A 19,213-nucleotide genomic window follows, 5' to 3' on the forward strand; every position below is an offset into this window, starting at 1 on the left:
TGGGTTCGATTCTTATCACTGTATATAAATAAATAAAATAAAGTTCCATTGCCAAATAAAAAACATTTAAAAAGAAAAGAAGAAGAAGCTCTGTCAGGGGCAGGGGATTTCACCATCTTGTTAAGGATTTTATTATTAACACTCCATTTTGCGGGGGAGGATGTCCTTTTTTAATTTTTTTATTTGTTAACATCCCCATTTTTTTACAGTGCTTTCAGCCTTTCTGTGCCTTTATGTTTTCTTTTTTTTAAATTTGTTCTAATTAGTTATACATGACAGTAGAATGTATTTTGACACATTGTATATAAATGAAGCACAATTTCTCATTCCTCTGGCTGTACATGGTGCAGTCACACAGGCAGTGTAGTCATACATGTATATAAGGTAATAATGTCTTTCATTCCACTGTCATTCTAACCCCACACCCCCTCCTCTCTCCCGACTTCCCTCTGCCCAATCCAATGTTCCTTCATTCTTCCCTACCCCCTCCCCATTATGGATCAGCATGTGTTTATCAGAGAAAATATCTGGACTTTGGTTTTGGGAATTGGCTTATTTCGCTTAGCATGATATCCTCTAGCTCCATCCATTTGCCTGAAATGCTATGATTTCATTTTTCTTTAAGGCTGAGTAATATTTTATTTTATGTATGTACCACATTTTGTTTTATCCATTCATCCGTTGGACATCTAGGTTGGTTCCATAGTTTAGTTATTGAAACGTCACCATTTTAAAGATAAAGAAATGAAAGCTCAGAGAAAAATTGACTTGACCAAAGTAAAAAAAAAAAAAAGACTTGGAAATAGCAGAACTGACCTTCGAGTCCAGGTAACCTGATGTCAAGTTGGATGTTCTTCCCAAGAAAGCACAGATGCCTCAGTTTAGCATCTTACAACCCTAAAATAAAATTGAGCCTAATCCTTTCAAAAGCACAAAGTAAAATTTGAGGAATAATGTCCATCCTTTTTGCCATTCAAAGCCTTCAGAAAGAATTAGACTACGAAGTCTCTGCTTACAAAAGTAACACTGAATGAAGATCGTAAAGGATTCCACTGACCATGCAACAATGCAAGGACAATTTGTAAATTTCACGGGAATTATGAAAGCTTTGCAGAAGACATGATTTCCCTAAACTTCCTATGTCCCTAGAGAATGGTTAGTTTGAGTTTGAGAGAACGAAAGACCAAAGTAGACCTGCAGAGAACAGCTTCCAAGAAAGAGCACCTGCCTGTCTGGTGGGGTGCCTGGGGCCCTTCACCTCTAGTTCTGGACCTCTACGTTTCTGTCCCTTTCTACCTCCCCTTCACCCCAGCTTTGCAAAGACAAAGAACACACTACTAGCCCTCAAGTCAAGGGACATTGCTTCTGGCCAACATTCTGACAGTCACCAATGATAACTGGATAAGCTCCTCTTCACTTCGATTTCCCAGTGTGTAAAATAGTAGGGATGGCAAAGATGACACCTAGGACCCCTTCCCCTTGGACACAGTCTCTTTCTCCCTTCCATTCCCGTTCCCTCCTCTCTTGCACCCAGCCCCAGTGAGGGTGCTGCAGCCCAGAGCAGCCTGGGGGACTCCCCGCCACTGTCACTGCAGCCCTTCCACCCCAGCTGCAGGGCCACAGCTGCCTCGCCCTGCACTGCTGACCTCTCCCATTTACCTATGCAGATGAGGCGATGCTTGAATAAGGTCCGCCAAAAGAACAAAGGCCCTCCTTCCTCACATTCTTTTTAGACTTCAAGTTTCCTAAGCCAAGGAGTAACCAAGAAAGGGCTCCCTATCCAACCCCCTCCTCCTTAGGGATTCACCCCCCACCCCACTGCATTTCACCTGCACACGCAGGGCTGAGTTTGGGCGAAGGATGATTGCTTTCCATTTTCAGTTGGGTTTTCCATGTCATAGTTCTGTTTGGCCTTCCTATGCAGCACACACACACACACACACACACACACACACACTCTTCATTCTAATAGATAAACACTGGTCCCTGGATGCTCAGTAGTCTTGAGAAAGATGAGCTCGCATTGTTGTGGCTCCTCACAGACCACCTCTGGAGACTGGTGGGAGTCAGGCAAACTCTTGAAGTTCTGATTCTAAAACATGTTCTCCATGAGTCTTCCCTCATTTGTCCTTGCTCCGGCACCCCATTTGGAATTCTTGTGGCCTCTTCCATATCACTCATATTTTATACATCTCACAGGCACAGTTGATAGTAGGGCTTGGTCAGGATTGTTTGGAACACTGTCATCCAGGTAGACTTTGAACTTCTGGGGGCAAGGATGTGTGATGTGACCATGTTAACAGACTTCACTGGCCTAGTTCAAGGCAAATACTAAATATGAACAGGTTTCAGTAATGGATTCAGTAATTCCTAAGGCCCACTAGGGTGCCAGACCTTTTCTTTCCTAGGTTCCTGCCTTGGAGAAGATGCACAAGCTGTTTAAGGGTTAAATGGAAGCTTTATGATTCATTTGGTCCCACCCCAAGAAGCTTCTTGCAGCTCCTGTTGACTTCTCCTGTTACCAAGCATAAAATAAACACCATCATTTCCCTTTTACCTATTTTCTAGGTCCCCTGGGTTGCACTCCCTTGCTCGGCTTTTTTTCTTTCTGATCCACCATTCTTTGAATGTATTTATTTGCATTCCCTCAACTGTGTACCCCAATCAGATTAATTTGAGATTTATAGTTAACCTTATTTGAAGCTCAGATGCTGGAGCTCTCCTGTTTCCTGTCCCAACAAGTACTCCTTTATTTTATCTTTATTAATTCATCAAATAACTCATTGGCAGTTCAGACAGTGGGGAATACAAACTTGAGAGTGTTCACTTGTCCAAATGCAAGGCAATCCTCCATCCTCGTGTAGCTAGGGAGGGAGACACACAGAGAAATAGTTACAACAACAATACCAGGCAAATGGCAATAAAAGCCCTAAAAGAGGAGGCCAAACAATCCCATATTACATATACTCTGTGGGAAGAGGAAGCTCCCCTGGGAGGGAAGAGGAGGGGAGGTTCAGGAAAGATGTCACAGGGGAGCTGTCACTTGGAAGTGGGCCTTAAAGAATGAAGTTGGATTTGCACTTGCTGGGCTAGAAGAATTGAGCAGAGGGGAAAACATACAAGCAAAAACTGGAGATGGAAAAGTACAGGAGAAGGAAGGTGAGTAGTTCACCCAGGATGTAGAGCTACATGCACAGACGGGAGCACAGAACAGGAAGGTTGGGCTCCAGGTGGGGCGGAATGGAGCAGGAGGAGACCGGGAAGGGAGGCCAGTTGGGAGGTTATTGCAACTACCTGAGTGAGATGTGAGAGGGCGGAGGCGGTAAAAATGGAGGGAAGAAAGGGGCGTGAGAAATATTCAGAAATGCTGAAATTCTTCCAAATCTCCTTGACTAATTCTCTGCTGTATCTCATACACCTGTTTTCATTGTAGGCCTCGACTCGCTTTCCCTGCCCCCTCTTTGGAAGTTATCTGTTTATCTTCCTGGTGCATGACTTTCTGCCCAGTTACTTGTCTTCAACCTATCAGAGCAGGTCAACCATGCAGCTCAGAAGTCTCACTGTCACACTTGGCCTAGGTTGCCCCCGGGCACCGTCTCCGTCCTCAGCGCTCTTCATCTGCATCCCCAGAGAACAATCCAGGCTCTCACATGCAAGTTTGCTCAGAAGGTGAAACCTGAACAAGGACTTTAGCACAGGATGGGGGAGGAAGAGGAGGAGGGATTGAGGTGGAGCCCTGGGCAGACTTCTCTCAGTCAATTCATCTGGCCTTAGCTTCACTGAATCACATTCTTCCAGGATGGCCAAGCAAGAGGGACAAAGACAACTGGAGCCTGTGCAAAGGAAGGGAGGTCGGGAGGAAGAAGGGGCTCCACTTGGACCTGGGGAACCTATCTAGCATTATAACCACCAACAGTCCTGGAAGTCACTGGCAAAAAAAAAAAAAAAAAAAAAAATCAGAGCAGAGAAAGTAAAAGCTGGCTCTGTCTCTACTGAGCAAAGGAACCTTGGGTCTCTTGCACTCTTTGGGTTTCAGTTGTACCTTTTATAAAATAGGGATTAGAAGGACATCTACCTTATCTACTTGCTGAGCTGTTTTTACAGCTAGAAAAAGATAAGTGACTAGGAAAAGCATTGAAATGACAGGCTTGTTCTCATTAATTTCCAGTCTCATTCCCTAGGATAGGTAGACATGAAGAGAAGCAAGAGAAATGGAGGTGCATGGAGAGCAGAGGCCATGGAGGTCCCGGTTTTCCACAACAAACTAGCATGATGGACTTTGTGAGGCATCTACTCTAGTACCCTCATTTGACAGATGAGGAAGCCGAAGCCAAATTCCCAAGAGGGAATAAATGATCACCAGGTAAGGCAGAGAATAAGCCCAGGTTCTGAGGATCCCACAACAGTATTCTTTCCACCCCACAACCTCGGCTTTCTAAACAGAAGTTGTTTAGGGTGGAGACCATGGCCCAGGGGCCGCTTCACTTGGCTCCTGACTTACTAGTGAATAATTACATAATTGGAACTAAAGAAGTGTTGGCATGGGGCTGTATCAGACACCATTTTTTTTTAAAATCCTTGTGTTTAGTATCCTAGATAATCATTTCCAAAGATCCAGAGCATTAATATCCCAAAAGGAAAGTCTCAGTTCCAACTTTGGGGATTCCTGTCATTCTTCTCTCATTCTCAGGCATTATTTAGCTCCAGGACAAAAAAAAAAAAAAAAAAAAAAAAAAAAAAAGATGACTTCTCCTAGGAGCTAGGAACAGGTAGCTGACACACAGGAAAGGCTTTTAAGGTGCCACCTCTCTGGCAAACATTTAGCATGCACTTCCCCTTATTTAATCTCCAAAAAATTCTGAGAGATTAATTATCTCAGTATTCTCATATTTTTACAGGTTACTCAGGGAAAAAGCAAGTATGTTGGGTCAGAAACTTGTGCCTGGTTGTGACTCTCAAGACCTCTCTAAATCACAGCAGTAAACTAGCATGACGGTTCATTGTTTTTCATGGGGAACTGCAGCTTCTGCTCCAAATCTTTTTAACATGGGCCCCTCCACCCTCCATAGGATCAGAACTGTTGAATGACATGACCATTTCACCCATGAGAATCTATAAATGCAGAATCTCTCTGCTTCTTCCACTAGCTCATGTTTTAGTCTTCTGTGGATTCATCATTGCCCAAGAATTTTCCTAGGACAGCACTGTGCTGGGATCCAAGAGGCTGAACTGTACCCCAGTCTTCAAAGTTTAAAAAGTAGACAGGTGGCCAAGGAGCATACTATCAGATAACTCCAATCAAAGGAAGACAGTTGTGTCACAGGGAAAAGCAGAGATATGTATCTGGAGACATAGAGGTAGAATAGTAGAGAAGGGAACATATCCACATAAGGAGAGGGTCCAAAGTATCCTAGGCAGGCAGGGGAGGATGCTCTGGGTAGAAGAGATTGCTCGGTGAGAAGAAGCTGCAGTTCAGGCCAGCAAGAATTTGGGGCCAGACCCTGAGGCTATGTCAGGCACTTGATTCTTCCCAGAGTTTTCTAGTCCTGGTTCATCCCAGATGGAGGTGGTACCCTTGCATGGCCTCTTAGAGCCTCAGTTTCCCCTTCTGTAGAATAGAAGCCATGAATATTGCCTCTAAGGGAACTTGTGTAAGGTTGTTCCTGGGGGATTCAATAGCGAATGTTTTGCGCTCCTTCAGGTTAGGATGCAAAGGGAATGCAAATCACAGTTACTTATAATAGCAGAAAACTGTGGCTCTGAAAAGACACTGCTGCTACCGCCAAGCACTCCCTCTGGAAATCCTGAAAACCTGCTGCCACCAGGCTGTGCCCAGATCCCAGCTGGAAGCAGGCTTATCTCTTCTCAGCTCCTGGCGCTCCTTCCGATCCTGCCAGGATGTTCCTCATACAACAAACACTAAGCTCCCTGCATAATTCCACCTACAGAGAAGGAAGCTCCAGCACCCTTCTACCCTCCCCGTTCAGAGAATCAAGCTGAATCCTAAACTCCCAGGTCGTGACAGACTCCTTTCATATCATTAGCATCTCACCAGGTAGCACTTAGTCAACGTGGAATCTTCAGAGCTGGGAATGACAAGGTTTGAGAACTAATCCGAGGTCCCACGAATCTCCTAACATTGCCCTTCCTTGATGGAGCAGCCTCTTCCCTGCACCAAGCATGTGCAGGACATGAAGGACTCAGGACTCAGTCGAGGAAGGCTTGGACAGGGCAGGGCAGTGTGACACCTGGCCCCAGAAGGAGAGATAGGGCCCTATTGTCAGCAGAATTTTGTTCTATAAGATAAAGGAAAAGACAACATTGGTTTCAATTTTTAAAATCTTTTTCTAAATGCAATTGGAACCATTTTTTTCAAATGTAATCACTTATAAGACCTCATAGGTACAATTGGAGCCCACCCATTGTGGATCCCCTTAGGGATTTCAGAAGGATCCTAAAACAGTGCTTCTCAAACTTTAATGCATAGTGGACTGAGTTAAATGCAGTTTCCAACTTAGAGATCTAGGAAGAGACCTGAAACCTTGCATTTTTTGTAAGTTCCTAGCTGATGTCTATGCCACTGATCCATGGACCAAATTTTTAGTAGCAAGGGTCTGGAGCTCTAAGAATTATAGTTTGCAAATCACTGGGTTTTAAGATTAGGGAAACAGTGAGCCTGCCTCTCCCCAGCCCCAGAGATAGTAAATCCAAGCTCTTGGATTAGATTCTGCTTCCCTGGGCTAAAGTCAGCCTCTACAATCAACTCCAAGTCAAGATCCTAGGATTACATCCTTCTTACCTCCTTCTGACTCTAAGTGTCTATCATCTCCACTGGCAGTCAGGGAAAATTCCTAAGAGTCCTGGCCATGAGGAAGAGCTGAGAGGCATAGGCTTCACTCCAACAGAAAAGTACAAAAGGTTCAGGTCAGCCTCCTCCCACCCCACCTGCCACTGCAAAGCACAGAAGACCGACAGAGAGTAATCAGCCACTGCACTAACTGGCACTTGGAAAGGAGGCTCTGGTGTCAGCCACCTTCTCCCTGTCCTCTCCTAGCCCCAGCTGATGGAGGTCATTCCCCTCACACACCCTCTATCCTCCAGGCCCACCCCCTTTAGGGACTGAGATGCTCCCACTGAGGTTAAGAGTATTTTTAGCTATGCCATGTGGGCCCATGCTTAGCCAACCCTCTCTGGACATTAATCTTGGATTCCACAAATGCCAGTTCTCCTGATCCAGGAGGCCCAGAGGTGAAGGGGAAATCTGAGTACATTGGAAAATGCAGTGCATGGCCTCTTGAGGATTTTGTCTGAATGCACACACAACAAAAAAACAACAACAGTAACACTTAATGCTAAGAAAATGTTTCAGCATTTGCAGAATACTTCATATGGCCTTGCCTCATTTGGTCTTCCCAAGAAGCATATGGGGAAGATAAGTCATAAACTCTTCTTAATTTTTTTTTTTTTTTTAGTGAAAAGTAACTTGGCAAGATGATTTTGACAGCAAGTGGTCCACCTGGGTCTTCAATGTTCAGGTCCAAGTTCAGTGCCCTTTATTATCACCCTACTCTCTCCCCTGCCATGCAGCCACAACCTTTTGCTTCTTCCTCTAGCTTGGTCTAATTCTTGGTTAAACATTGCAAGGAGAAGTATCTACAGCCCTTCATATTAAAAGCACGGGGTCATAAACACTCTTAAGAAATGAAAGACTGGAAACAAGAAAGAATGAAACAGGTTGTATTGATCTTGATCCTGGCAAGAAGCAGAGGGCACACTCAATGGGAAGTGAGATAAACTAGATAATTTACAAAGGTGCAGGCATGGATAAGGAAAAACAAGAGATGGTAACACACATACCCTGAGGCTTACAAGTGGGAGCTTTTACAGCCCTTGGCCTGAAAGCATGAAGGACGTGGTGGTTTCCAGAATCTGCAAAGTGCTGGTAAGCTTAAGAGAGGGCTGCCTAATCACAGCTATGGACTTCAGCAGAGGAAACAGCCACTGGACAACCTGCAGTCAGCAAAGAGGGAGCTAGGGGAAGAAATAAGCATAGTTCTCCCCTATCCTACCTTTTAATCACCTGCTTAATGCTGGGTTGACTCTACCCAGGAGCCAGGAGACAAGTGAATCTACTGATATCCAAGGTCAGCCTCCTGGAGATCCTGGGGAAAAAATGGATGAGAATGGATTTGGAGGGTGAAACAGAGAACACCCAGTGCAGAGTGCTGCCTGTCAAACTAGCCAGTGAGGTGGGGAGGGGGAGGAGGTCCAGGATCTTAGGACATCGGACCTGTGGGGGATGGGTAACCCTGCCCTCCCAAAAGGCAGTCATTCCTGAGCTCAGCTGCAACTCTCTGGGAGTCAATCTGGCCCTGAACCTCAAGGGAGCCCAAGAAAAACCAGACCAACAACTCCTGAGAAACTCTATGAGCCGTACAAGCAGGGTTCCAGTATTCGGTTAAAATCCCAGTTCCACCATTCTGCCCAATTACAGCAACTGCCCTTTTATAATTCATTTAATCATTCAGAATTTCTTTGTTATTGTCAGTAATTTGAGAATAATAATAACAATAAAATAACAGCTTCTCACTGCCTCTCTCAGGATAGACTGACACCACTTAGGGAAACTATATATGAATGTCATGGATTCCAAACAGTGTGAACCACATAAGCTGCATCTGTTCTCTGTAGAACAAAGCCCAGTTCATCTAGATTTGTAAAAGGTTGAAGCCAGAGAAGCTCTAGAGAGATCTGGTCAACCTACTCTCATACATAAGAAAAAGAAAGTGAGGAAGAGGTCCCACAGGTACTGGAAAAGCTGGGATCACACAGGTCTCTTCCCAAACCTCTTCCTACAGTACCAAAGCACCTGCACTTGCTAGTGACAGGACCCACCCAAGTGAGAATCAAATGAGATGAAGAACAAGGTAGTGTTTTTGTCCCCTGTCATCTGTAATTAGCAATCTTTCTCCCACAAACCCATTAAGTGGTTAAAAGTCCCATCATTAATGATGTCTTCAAGGACATGGTAAACTGTGAATATTTTATGAGGACAAGGCATACAAATACCTGAGAACACACCAGCAGGTGTAGTCAGTCATCAGAATAACTAATGATAATATCACTGGCTGAGAACAGAATCCTCGGTACATAGGACATGGGACAGGTAAGCTTCGGCAACAGGTGGCAGGAAAGACTGAAGCTTGACAAGTTGCCTGTAAAGGAAGAAAAGTTCTACTGTAGGCTCTACAGGTGTGGAGCTTATCCAAACCCCAATGGGATAGAGGAGGAAACGCCAACCCAGAGAAGTAATGGGCTTGCTGAAGCCTCCCTGAGTTGGTGATACTGGGCTCAGATCTGAAAGCTCTTCTATAGCAGCCCAGACTTTGGAAGGCAAGCTTCAGCAGACATTTTCAAATGGTGAGACCAAAATATGTCTTATTTGTTACAAAGAGATCATGTGCCACATTGCAGATTTTAAACTGAAAGTCAAAACCTTGACTCTTAGTGAAGTTCTTCAGCTTCCAGACTGGACCAGGTCACACTCTACCAAGATCATTCCGTTCAGCCTCTTTATATTTCCCATCACTTCATCTGCTTCTCTGCTCTGCTGAGTTCAATTATTCTTCCATATGTTCACTCAACAAATAGCCACTGAAGACCTACTGTGCATATCACTAGGAAGACAGTGATGATGTCCTGCAGTCCCAGAGCTGAGCATCCAGAGGGGTTGGTGGAAGCCAACACACTTCACTGAAAGAAATGTATGATAAAACATTGCCTCGATCTAGAGTCTTTGCCTACCAAAGTCACTAGCTGCTTTTGGAAGGGCCATCTTTGCACAAATAACTAATCATGGTGGGTGATGAAACTCTCTGGGACAAATTTCCAACATAAGTTACTTAACTTCCCTGAGCTCTATTTGTTTCCTTTGGGTTACAGCAATAATTATAGTGTCTACGAAACTTCTCCAAGAATTAGATATGGCAATATATGTCAAGCCCTGAGAACAAAGCCTGGCATGGCAAGTACTCAATAAAAAGTCACTGTCATTACAGGCAAACTGAGACCAAGGAGGAATACAAATCACATAATGCCATTCACCTTGTTAGAAGTAAATCCAGGGTTAAAACCTGGATGTCCTAACACCAGACCAGTGTTCATTTCATTACATCTGCTGCCTTCCCACCAGGGAATCTGTAATGTGAATTTGGCCTTTTCCTATGGAATGACTAACAAAGTAGAAGATTTGAGATTGTATTATCATGCAGGCTTTTACATTTGGGTCACTAGAAAGGTTATATTTCTTCAATTCCAGTAACTCCATTGCTACCAACTAATAATCTGCCTTGCTCAGGAAACTGAAGGCTCTAGGCATCTCCTATGGCCAGTGTTCAGGGCCAAGCTTTTTCTCCTATTCTTATCTCACTGAATCATCATACCCTGCAGCCCAACTCTTCATGATTACTTCCCCATCTCACCTTTCTTTACTTAGATTGAGCACTGTTTTCACAATCTAATCAGAGTTTGCAAACTGGTATCAATTCTAAGTCCCTTATGTGAAGGTCTGGGGCCCTACAATGCGTCACAGACCCACCCGATTCACTGTCAGCATGGTGGAAACTAATACTAGAACTTGGTCTCACACCAAAGGCATACTTAACAGCCCACTGAAAACTCACAGCCTACGTCCTAACCACTTACTGATTCCATTGAGTTACACAGAGCTTGAGAATCTAAAGTGGGTGCAACTTTAGAAATGAATCGATCTGATCTTTCTTTGTGTAGGGGTACCAGAGTCTTAGACTGGAAACCATAATAAAGAGTGACATAGGATAGGAGCTCAAACTTTGGACTCTGTAGTCAAACTTCTTGGGATCAAACCTGGATTCTCCCAAATCTCCTCGGCCAGATTGCTTCATTATCTCAGATTCCTCTTCTGTAAAAGGGGTTAAGGTCCTTGCCTTATGGGATTGTTATGAGAATTGAATGCCTTATAAAATGCTTTAAACATGCCAGGCAAATGACAAGTACCATGTTTGTAAAGTTAATAAACTAAGATGACAGGAGCTGAATCTCAGTTATATACCACCCAACTCCCCACCCTACCCTGGGCATTTGCAGCTTAGATTATAGTCTCCCTTTCTTTCCCAACACTGGTGAAAGCCCTCCTTGCTAAGGGAGTTAAGCCTGGAAATACCACTCTGTACTGCACTCTGATGTCCAAGCAGCCCTCTGGCAGTGCCAGGGAAGAACATGATTACTGGCTGAATCAAGAATCTCAGCGGCTTTCGTTTTGGTTTTGACCACCATCTTTGCAGGAGTATCCTCAAGATCTTGGAAATAGAGTTCATCACAGAGCCTCTGAGATTCTGTCAGACATCCCCGCACTGAACAGTTGCTGGCCACTCTACCTCTCACCCTCCCTCCCAGCCTTTCTGATCCACCTTGCGTGTGATCTCCTGAGGGTGGCTGGTGACTCAGAGCATCCTCTCTTTGGTTCCACCCAGATATTCTCCTTCAGACTCTGATTCCATTAAAAGAACTCTATGATTCATTTGGTTCCGCTTTCTTGGTGTTTTGGGAGTGGGGAGACAAGAATGAATAAGAAAAGGTACAAATTGAATGGGGACAAAAGGATTTAATTCAGAGGGTGCGCTGTACCCTGAAAATGAGGAAAGAGTGTTATTCACCTCATGACATGAGTCTTGAGTGACAGGAAAGCTCTCTAAACACCTGTGGAGACTCATCAGAGTGGAAACTTTATTCTCTGCTTGCTATGCCCTTGGCAATAAGCAGGGAATGGAAGGACAAGTGCTACTTGATTCTCCCTCCCTTCTGCGCCCCCAGCTTTTGCCCTCATTACCTATCACCCAGGTAATACTCCAGGCTCTGAGCCCACCCCCTCACCTTCCATGTTCCTGGCAACCCGTCCAGTACTGGCAGCTGAATGACCATTCCAAAAGCCAGCTTTTGATTATGTCACTGTCTGGTTCAAACATTCCCTGTCCCACTGTACCTTCCAGGACAAAGTCAACCTCTTCACTAGTCCTCAAGTCCCTCTGGGCTTAATTCTATGATTAAGCAAAATTACACTGTGTTTTCCCACTCCAATCTATCCTTCTTTATCCTCCAATAAGAATATCTCACCTCCAAAACTCCATAGAAAGCATGGGCTCTAGAAACCAGGTGCTCTGGTTGGTGTTAGGAAAGTTATTTGACCTCTCAGAGATTCACTTTCTTCATCTACAAAAATGATGCTATCTTAGAGGTAGGATTTCATTGAAGATTATATATTAAGAAATAGCACACTATCTTGAACATTTTAGGAGCCAAATAAAAGTGAGTCTTAATCTAACCATCAAAATAATAATGATGTTGACAACACTTCTATCTCTGTCATCCCTTCCACAAAGCCTTCTCTGACCTCCCATCAGCCCTGTTTCTTCTTCTTCTGAAATCTCCCTGTATTTCCGGCCATCCCCATATTCTGCATGGCTTTACAAAGTGACTTGCCCACTTATCTTTCCCCTTAGAAGTAAGAACTATGACTGACCCACCTCTGAACCCTTTGCCACCTCTAAAAATAATGAGTAGTAGCTTCTCAGGAATGTTTTGTTTTGTTTGAAGTTTCCTCTGGATCCCATAAGTAGGGCCAGAGAATTCAAGTGCTATGGAGAACTGGGGCCCATCTCCAGAAATGAGATAGAGCTGCTCACTGTGGAACCTCTCTGCCGACATGGACCCACAACTCAACTTGAGCCAGCAGAGGGACAAATTGGTCAGCTTTGTGAACTTTGGCATCATGCCCCATCACTCTACTTCCCCAAACTGGACCAGTTATGTTCTTGTTCACCAGGAAGAACAAAGACAAGAGAGTCTAAGACAGAAAGTACATGTATCATTGAGAATCTGCTTGGGAGATGGGAGAAGGGAGGAGGGGGAAAGAAGACTAGAGAAGAAGGGGAAAGAGAAGGAGTGGAAGGGGAAAGATCTGTAGCTTATGCTCTTCAAGGTTTAAAGGGAGAACATTGCCTGAGACATGATGTCGATTAGGGGAATTTTCCCACTGGTTTCACAGAGCTCCATAGTTGGTGAGCATGAATTCATAAGGTCCTAGCTTTCTGATTCATCTGATCCAAAACCTTGGTCAACAGGCGCACAGTTGTCTCTGCCCCAAGATGACCTCATTTGAAATTCCCCATGTTACCATCTGGGCCAAAGCTAAGGCCTGGCCACAGAACTCAGCTGCTCTGGGGTGTAGGTCAAGTTCACTCACAGTAGCCCTCCTCTCTGAAGACAGGCTGGGCCTGCGCCCCGCACCTCCCAGGGGTCTAGATCTGAAAAGAGCCCCAGGGGTCATTTAGTCTAGTCTAACCCTGGCCTAGAGAGAAGAGGTCACACCACCAGGCAGGGAAGGAGCCAGGCCTGCAAGGCAGCACTTTGGCTCTGAGTCCCCTGCACTTTCCACTACCCCAAGATGCCCACTGGTTGTTCAATCCAAGGACATAACCCATGGAGAAATAAAGTTGTGAAATGCTTCCACTTGAAGCCCAGGCCTGGCTAAAGGCCCGGATGTGTCTCTCCCAACCCTCCTAACCTAGTCTTAGCTCAGCCACTTCCATCCTACTGGCTTGTGTTAACCCTTCTTGTCCACTCGTCCAAGGCAGCTTTCCACTGAGCAGCCCTTACAACAACTGTGCTGGATGCCTCCTCTGGCAGGACCTTTCCATTGAGCAATCGCCTTGTGCAAACTGACTCTTCCTTGCCCTTCACAATTACTCTGCAAAACAGTAACCCAGCTGTTTATTTTGATTTCAAGCTCAAGGTTGAAGAGCTAGCTTTGTATTTTTTTCTCCTTCCCTGGAGGAAGTCACTAGCAACTGCAGGGATTTCTGACTGTTGACTCTCAACTACTAGCCTAATATACCCCTGTCTTCTTCTAGTTCAGTCTGTGCCAGGTGACACGTACTGGGAAGGAAAGAGCTATCCCTCCAGAAGGTAGATGCTCCCCAAACTGCGACTTGGCATTCACTCAAACTTCCCTCCAAACACTCATCCCCAAGGTCTCCAACCAAGGCCGCCATCACATCTGCCAGTCTGCACCATCATCTCCCATGTTTGTTCTGCAGTTTTATAATTTATAAAGTATTTTAACCTCGCTTGTTGAATGTGATGTCTAAGACCTCCCTGAAGGGTAGGCAGGACAGATGTGCACATTAGATCGGCGAATTATCATATGTATTTATGCTTATATCTAGAACTGACCTGACCAAGATTACACAGCCAGAAAGCAGTATACTCTACCTCCTGACTCCAAGCTCAGTGCTCCCCTTTTTTCTACTGGCTATTTCCTTTATTACCACCTGCCATCCAGCTAAAAGGAGCTTTCTAGAACACTATTCTTCTCAAAGTACTCTCCTATTCAGGTATCTTCAACATCTCCCAAATTCCCACAGGATAAAATTCCAATGATTCAGCTGTCCTCCACAGTGTGACTTCAAAGTGCCTCCCTGACCATTTCCACTCTTTTCAGCCTGGTAGGGTCTTACCATTTTTTAAACATCTGGACCTTTATCCTGTTGTTGTTCTCTGCCTCAACACAGGTTTATCCTCAATATGCTGCCTTATTAAGAACTACGTTCTGCTAGAACACCCCTGGGTACCCCCAGATCACAGTGAACTCTCCGTTCCAAAATCCCATAGCTTGTGTCAACCATATTGCTGTCCTGTCTGGACCAAGAGAGCAAACATTCATCAGGTAGGATAAAGTCTGCCTTTACTGGCCAGCTCCCATCAGCCCAAGCCTAGACTTTGCTGTTAGAAAGAGGTTGGTTACATGTATCTATTGCTGGTGATCTGTCAAATATCAGGTTCAATAAGAGTCTGATATCGAACTTTCCTTCTCAGGATTAGATCACTAAAGAAGAAAAAATGCTGAATCAAAAGCCTAAAAATTGTGTTCCATCATTAAAGTATTAAATATACTGTCTTTGTCAAGTTCAGAGTGAAAAAGCCTCATTTTCATCTCTGATTCCTCAAGACTCATCCCAAGTACTATGGGTCACCAACGGTGACCTTAGCCATTTTGCTTGGGAATCTTAGTCTTCTTGATTAGAAAATGTTGATGTGTCCCTGCTTATCCCAGCTCACTGGATAATAGGTATGAAAGTGCTTTGTAAGTATAAAATGCTAGTTCTATATGAGAGATGATTAATTTCCAAAGCTAAGGCTACCCTTTCTGCCACCACTGACTACTCTGCCCCTTCATTTCTTGTTAAAATGCATGAGATCATTAGGATCTGTAGAGAGAAAATGCTTTTTTTTTTTTTTTTTTGTACCTATGCTGTTGACGGATGGCCTTCTGATGCTGGAAATGTCCCATGATCCTGGGACTATAATTAGGATTGGTTAAACTGGCAGAGGGAGGCTAAAAACAGCCAGCACAGCCATCACTAACCTTTTGGTTTCTCATTTCAGGAACCAGTTTCAAGATAAAACCTTTTCCCTTTAAAGAGAGTACATTTGTGCAGCTCTTCATGACAGACTTTCAGGAAAGGGAATTTCACATTGCAAGATTGGACAGTTTGTCTTTCCCGAGTTTGCTCAGCCCCAGCGCTTAGTCCTGGAACATTTGTTCCAGACTGGAATTTGAGTCTTGAAGTTTAGCCAAGTTGGGTGGACTTCCTGGTGCCTCCACTGCTGGCCTGAGGCTCAATGCCCTGCCCTGGGACAAATGTCCATGACTTCAAATGGGGTAGAGTCTTAGAGAACAGCAAGAGGGTTGGGAGGGAGGGAGAAGTCTGTAGATGAGGAATACCCAGGATCTTTCTCCTGAGTCCATACCATTGGGAATATACATACCCATATTGGTTTTGTTTATTTATTATTTTTAATTGAAAAATTAAATTTGTATGCATTATGACATTATGACATGTGATATTATGATGTACATATACATGTGGCATGATGGAATTAAGCTAATTAACACACACATTGCCTAATCATTTTATTCATGACAAAAACAGTAAAAAACGACTCTCATAGCAATTATCAAGAATAAGATATATCATTATTAACTATCAGCACCGTGATGTGCAATGGGATTCTTGAATTGATTTCTCCCAAATGAAATTCTGTATCCTTTGACTAAAGTTTCTCCAACACCCTACAGCCTCTGGAAATGACCATTCTACTCTGCTTTCATGAGTTCATCTCTTAGACATTCCACACATAAGTGCCACATTTTCACTTGAAGTACCCTTGGGTGGCAGATTTCCCATGGCCTGGCAGGCCACAGTGAATTATCCACCTAACCTGTCCCCTCCCCTAACACATTTGCAACCTTGCTTCATTTGCTACCCTCACCTCCTCTAAAGCAGCCAAGATATTTTAAAACCTTTGTTTTGATCTTCTTTGCATATCAGTTACACTATTTCTGAGTGTGTTTATTTTTATTTTTTTTTTCCGGTGGTGAGCACATTGCTTTCAACCCTCTGCTCACACGTTTCCACTTCCTCTCCCTTTCCTGCATGCTTCTGTGGCCCCCAGGCGTGTGGCTCAGAGCAGGCTGGATGGTTCTCATGGGTCAGTGGCCTTTGATGGAGCCAGGTGAGGCAGGCTCCCTCACCATTGGTTGGTATTCCATCACTCCTGACATCTGCAGAGGCAAGATGGAATTTCAGTTATGCTTCCTTTGCCCCATCTGCCAAGGAAATATCTCTGATTACCAGTCTAAGTGTGGGGGGTGGGGGCACGTGGATTTTGCTGATATTGACCTTGCAAAAAACCATCACCCTCTTGGGGTTAGATTTAACTTTTCCAAAGCTCTAACAACTCTATCTTTTCAGGACACTAACCAACTTAAGAATGCTTTCTATCAGTTAGCAAACTAATTTATATATTAAGGATAAGCTTAAGATCAGGACCTGGGATCAACATGTTGGAGATACAAGGATGATTAATATACACTGCTTTCAAGAATCAATGATTGAGATTTGTGGGATGATTTATACTTTTATGATAGGAACCTGTGAAATGTGTGTGATAGGATTTGTGAAGAGTCCAAGCTAAACCCTGCTGGTGAGTCAGAACCTACATCTAAATCCAAACGTTTCCCAATGTTTTTCATATCATGTTATACATAAAGAGTAATGTTGTTTGTACAGCATACTGGCCAAATGACAAGGCTGCTCTTGCCTGGTGGCAAACCTACCCACTATTTTTGGCTGTACCAAGCACTTCTTGGCCATTTGAAGGATTAAGACGACTTAGATAGCTTTGGTTTAAAAGATTAGGACAAGTCCTCATCTAACCAGCAGCAACGTTCTAGAGAGGGAAAAACAGATAAGAAGCTGGATGTCAAAGTCAGATCATGGGATTGAGGTAGAGACTCCACCATTTTCCAACTGTGTGTTGGGAGCCACCAAAGCATCACTTTTTCTGTCTTTGAAATGGAAATAAAACCATTCTTAACCTCTGTAGGATTCAATAGAGTAATGCACCTCAGCACACTCAGAACTCAATAAATGTTAGCTACTCTATGGCTAATATTAGACAAGAAATTAAAGGTTATCTGATCCAATCTGTTAATTTGAAGGAAAAGGAAACTTTGACTTGATCAGTGTCACCCAGCCACTTAAGAGCTGAGCTGAGACCAGAATCCAAGTCCTTTGATTTCAATGCTATGCTCATTCTAAGTTAAAAGCATCTAAATTCCAAGTATTCAGGGTGATTCTCCATCCCTGAATATATTTTGAAGATAGGGCTATTGCTGTTTTTTTTTTTTTAATTAGTTTACAATGACTGGCCTTAAAATACTGCCTTAAATGAGATGACAGCTCTATTTACCTCATACTTCAGCCTCCTAGGCTTCAGAAGGCAAGGCACTGGGAACAATGGCTGCACATCTGGCATCCCAGATGCCAGAGTCAACAGCTCACCCATTCAGAAGCTCCCTTTCATATAGAAGCACACTGAATCTCTGGTTCACTCAGAGCCACACACCATATGCAATAGGAAAATGAATTTGGGTCTCAGACTTGATGTTGCTGCTCCTTCCATAGAGCTCAAAAAAGAGACAGGATTTATTGTTAACCTACACTGAATATCCAAACCATAAACATGCTGATGCACCTGCAGTTAATCACTCATTTAAATGTGCTTTCTTCCTTTTCTTTTTTTCTCCCTCCTACCACAAAGGATTGAAGCAACTTATAGAAAATACAATAAAGAATAATGAAGAGTACATAAAAATGAACACCAATCCAATATTTTAAAAATAGACCATAGGATATCCAGGCTTATGCTGACTAAAGTGGTAGCCTCCAGGTGGGAGTCTATTTAAATTTAAATTAAATAAAATGGATTATGGAATTAAAATTCAGCCACATTTCAAGTACTTAGTAGCCACATGTGACTAGTGGTTAATTATTGAACATTGCAGATACAGGACATCATCATGCTTGTAGAAAGTCCTATTAGGCCACGCTGTCTAGACAGACAATCAGGCCATACGATCTTACATGTTTACAATAAATCAGTAAAAAAAAATTTGGCTCAGAGCTTCATGTTGGCAAAGCCAAAAATAAAAATAAAAATCAGTGTGTCATTATCAATTCCTCAAGGGAAGCAAAGCTTTCCTGGCACTTAAACCTAAAAGAATTCCCCATATGGGGCTTGATAGAGAAGGTCATTCAGTGACACAGCAAAGAATGTCTCCAGAAATGTAGCAACGATTTCAACGATTTTTGTATTGACTTACTATGAAAGTTAAGGGTATTATCACTAAAATTCAACTTACCGAAACCACTTCTCTGGTGAGAGAGGGGGAAACTTACTTATAGCAAGGGATACTACTAAAATTGATCAAGTGAACTTGCTCTAAGGGAATAATGTTTGTAATGAGGCCTGAATGACAAGAGGAGGGAGCCACTATGGAGCTGGAAGACCATTCAAACAGAAGAAAAAGATCCTCAGATTGCAAATTATCTGACAAGTGTGAGACAGAGAAAGGACGATGAACACTATGGATGAGGCAGAGAGTAAAGGGAGATGATGCCGGATGGGTCATCAGGGCTAGATCATACAGGGCTTTAATACTTCATGGTTAGAGGATCCAGGACAGAAGTGACACAATTTCTGGGTTTATAAAAATCAGTCTGGCTGCTACGTGAAAAGCTGACTATGGGGGTGGGGATAGAAAAAGTGTAGA

The 19,213-nt window shown here is 43.6% G+C and overlaps 2 long non-coding RNA genes across 8 annotated transcripts in view; one reads left to right on the top strand and one right to left on the bottom strand.

The window, feature by feature from the left end:
* LOC143408268 (uncharacterized) overlaps nt 1-19,213 on the top strand; it is a 222,394-nt gene that overhangs the window by 176,689 nt on the left and 26,492 nt on the right. The gene's annotated exons all lie outside the window — the stretch shown is intronic.
* LOC143408560 (uncharacterized) lies at nt 2,746-8,226 on the bottom strand. 2 transcript variants are annotated; one of them, XR_013092498.2, is made up of 3 exons: nt 8,070-8,226; nt 6,053-6,296; nt 2,746-2,864 (listed from the first exon to the last, which is right to left on the bottom strand). It is a non-coding gene; the product is annotated as an uncharacterized LOC143408560 (long non-coding RNA). The 2 variants fall into 2 exon arrangements; XR_013092499.2 differs by having other exon boundaries at nt 7,858-8,226.

This window comes from Callospermophilus lateralis, chromosome 10 (assembly GCF_048772815.1).
Source record: "Callospermophilus lateralis isolate mCalLat2 chromosome 10, mCalLat2.hap1, whole genome shotgun sequence".
NCBI classification, from domain to species: Eukaryota; Metazoa; Chordata; class Mammalia; order Rodentia; family Sciuridae; genus Callospermophilus; species Callospermophilus lateralis.